This window comes from Aotus nancymaae, unplaced genomic scaffold (assembly GCF_030222135.1).
Source record: "Aotus nancymaae isolate 86718 unplaced genomic scaffold, 86718_ANA_hifiasm-v0.15.2.pri h1tg000043l, whole genome shotgun sequence".
NCBI classification, from domain to species: Eukaryota; Metazoa; Chordata; class Mammalia; order Primates; family Aotidae; genus Aotus; species Aotus nancymaae.
Window position 1 is genome coordinate 767,872 of NW_026988457.1, and position 3,595 is coordinate 771,466.

At 42.8% G+C, this 3,595-nt stretch overlaps 1 pseudogene; it reads right to left on the reverse strand.

Moving 5' to 3' along the window:
* Positions 1 to 547: 547 nt before the first annotated feature.
* Positions 548 to 3,384, reverse strand: LOC105706665 (zinc finger protein 18-like; annotated as a pseudogene).
* Positions 3,385 to 3,595: the final 211 nt, after the last annotated feature.

Here is a 3,595-nt window from a genome sequence, read left to right on the forward strand (position 1 = left end):
TTGTTTTGTTTTGTTTTGTTTTTTAGGAAGAGACTCTGCTAAGTTTGTTTCAAACAAGGAACACTTGAAGTTAGTTTTTCACCCCATCACAAAGAACACATGTGAGCTCACTGCTCCTCTTTGTGTCTCCCCTTCTCTCCTTCTGGAACAGAAGACTTGCTCTAGAATCCACTTTAAGGGGCTGATCTCAGGTTCTTCCCATAAACAGTGACTACAGCTGATCCCATTAAATGCCTCCCAGAAAGCACTTCTAAACCTGGATCTCCAATTTAGACTTTTCCCCCAATAAGTCCAAAGGAAGGATGAGTGGAAACATGAAGAGTATTCTCTCTCCTGAGGCAGAATCAAGAATTTAAGCCATTGTGAAATCCAATCCAAGATATCCTCCAAGTCCAAAGCCATGTTCAGATTCTTTCCTCTTCAATCCATGAAAAAAGGAGCTATCAGGGGTATCCTCTTAGAGACATAATTCTTCTTGATGGAGCTGAGTGTTTTTTTTTTTAATGGGCTGGGAGATGGGAATGGGCAGACAGAGTGTGGTGACTGGCTATTGAAAGGGCTTCTTTCCTAGGTGGGATCTTTGATGTTTGTGAAGACTCGAGCTCCAGCTGAAACTTTTCCCACAATGGGAACACTTACAAGGTTTCTCTCCTGTGTGAACCCTCTGATGTCTATTAAAGTTTGATCTTTGAATGAAACTTTTCTCACAGATGGGATATTTATAGGGTTTCTCTCCCGTGTGGATTTTCTCTTGGTGGCTCAATCCTGAGAAGTCACTAAAGCCTTTCCCACAGTAATCACATTTACAGGGCTTCTCTCCTGTGTGAGTTCTCTGATGCTTCACAAAGTCTGAACTCCGCAGAAAGGATTTTTTGCAGATGGTGCACTGAAAGTATGTCTCTCCGGTGTGAGTTCTTTGGTGAAAAACAAGCTAAGAATTCCTAAAAAAGGTCTTCCCACACTCCCTACAGGTGGGGAGCTTCTGGGCCATGGGGGCTCTTGGCTCCCCCTCTGGGAGGTCTCTCTCTTCTCCTCAAGCCACACGGTGGACACTTCTCCTGAATGAGGATTAGGCAAATGCTGACCGAGTGGTTTCTCAAAAATTCTTTCTTGAGAGAGCTGTTCCCCTGTTCCCTCATCCTGAATATTTTGCAGAGCCTCAGGGAGATTCTCTCCTTCTTCAAAGCATCCTGGCTCATCCTCACTAAAGAAGCCCCTCAAGGAAACCTGAGAAGGTACCTGTCCTGAGGCTTGACAGGAAGCATGCAGAAGCTCCTGGTCTCTGTGATTTTCCAAGTTTAGGTTCTCCTTGTCATTCTCTTGTCTATCTCCTATGCAGCTGGGTCTTGGGATCTTCTCATCGACATGAAGGTACAGTCCTGCCAGCTCTTCCCCATATTCTGTTGAATTAGTCAGGTCAGGTTTGGAATGGGAAGTGCCTGCCCCTGAGACCATTTTCCCATAGGTCTCCAGCATGAGATCCCAGTATTGCTCCTTTTGAGTAGAATCCAGGTATCTCCACTGTTCCTGAGGTGCTGCTGGGAGCAGTGAGGTTCCGAGGTCCTGGTCTCCGATCAGCCTTTCCGCCAATCCGGCAGGCTGGGAGGCAGCCAGGGCTAATTCTGCTTCTACGTCAAATTCCTCTTTCACAATGTGGCTCAGAAGCTCCCCAGGTCCCGAGGATGAATTCTCAAGTCCCAACTCCTGAGGCACCACTTCAAGTTGGGGCTCCGCTTCCCCCACTTGGCTGCTTTGAGATTCCATCTTCTCTGATAAGATGTCCTGTCCTAGGACCTGGATACTTCTCCAGTGAAGCCATCTAGTCCTGGACCAATGTAATTTTTTGATACTGTATAATACAATGTGTCTACATTTAAAAGGTTTCTCTATACTATTGAACTAAATTTTCCAACTGACCAATGAATTATGTTAAAAAATCATGCATGGGCAAAAGAGTCATTCAAAGTGCAAGATAGACCAATGAATTTTAATGTAACAGAATATAAAAAGTTCACTCATATATATTTTTTTCTTTTTTAGCTTCTACCTTGCTTGCTTTAATATATAGTTTAGTATTAAAAAAGAATACACAGATTTATCTAAAAAGACTATTACAAACTTATTCTTTCACAACCACCTGTCTGTACGAGGCTCGATTTTCTTCACGTGCTTTAACCTGAACAACAAATTACAACTGACTGTGAAAACAAGGAATTGTAATGTTGAAGAAGGTAACCATTAAGGGGATTGGTGCAAATTAACTCTAAAAAAATTCCATTTCAATCCTCGAATTCCAAGACCTTGACTTTTTAAAAGTAAGATTTAAGGCTGGTGCGGTGGCTGACACCTATAATCCCAGCACTTTGGGAGGCCAAGGCGGGTAGATAACCTGAGGTCAGGAGTTCAAGACCAGCCTGGCCAACATTATGAAATTCCTTCTGTACTAAAAAACAAAATTAGCTGGGCATAGTGGCGTGTGCCTGTAATCCCAGCTACTTGGGAGGCTGAGATAGGAGAATCACTTGAACCCAAGAGGTGGAGGTTGCAGTGAGCCGAGACTGTGACATTGCATTCCAGCCTGGGCAACAAAAGTGAAACTCTGTCTCAAAAAACCTATAAATAAATAAAAGTAAGATTTTAAAAACCCTTGCCTAAAAGGTGTTGTCAAATAGAAACTAACAATTTGTTCTCATCTTTCTGTAATGCCACATGGCTGTGTGTGTGTGTGTGTGTCCATTCTTTCTTTTGCCCTGGTTGTCTTATTACTAGGCATATAGTCTAAGAAACAAATTCTAAGGAATACTAAAAGACGAAAAGGAAATTCAAACAATGTGTTTATCATAGCACAATTCACAATAGCGAAAAATTGAAGCAACCCCAGTAACCAATGAATAGCAAATGTCAAGGAGACGAGAGTACATCAGTGTAATAAAACACCATGTAACCATTAATATGGAGGTATACAGATGATATTTTAAAAATAAGCATACACAATAGTTTATAGCATAATCATTGATTCTAACTCTATAAATACTCATGTTTGAAAATAGACCAGAATGAGAAATATTTTAGGTAAGTAGATTTTTTTTCTGCAAAGTAGTTATGTGCACATTAACATTTATAAATGACAGACAACCAGTTCAAGAATAATAAATTCTGGATGCCAGAAGGGCACACAGACAGGCCAGGTAAACCAATTTAGTGTTAGTGGAGGCTGCTCGATCTCCTCTTTCCCCTCCCATTTCCTTACAGTCTGGTCAGGGGGAGTAGGAGGGCGGCGCAGTTGTGGGGGTCGACAGGCAAAGGCACTGACTGGGGTCCATGAAGAGGATCAGCAGAAGTTGGGGCACCAGCCAGAGATGCTTGGTTGACTTGGGAGTGCATCAGACCTCATCTGGTCTCCCTGCTTATTCTTGGATTGGAAGGGCCTAGGGGTTTGCAGTCCAACCCAACCAGATTGATCACACATTTATTGAGTGCCTACTGTGTACCAGTTACTGTACTAGGCCTTGGAACCAAAGGTTGGCTAAGACATGGGCCCTGCCCATAAGCAGCTCTCAATCTGGATGAACATAACCAGATATCAGGCAATCTC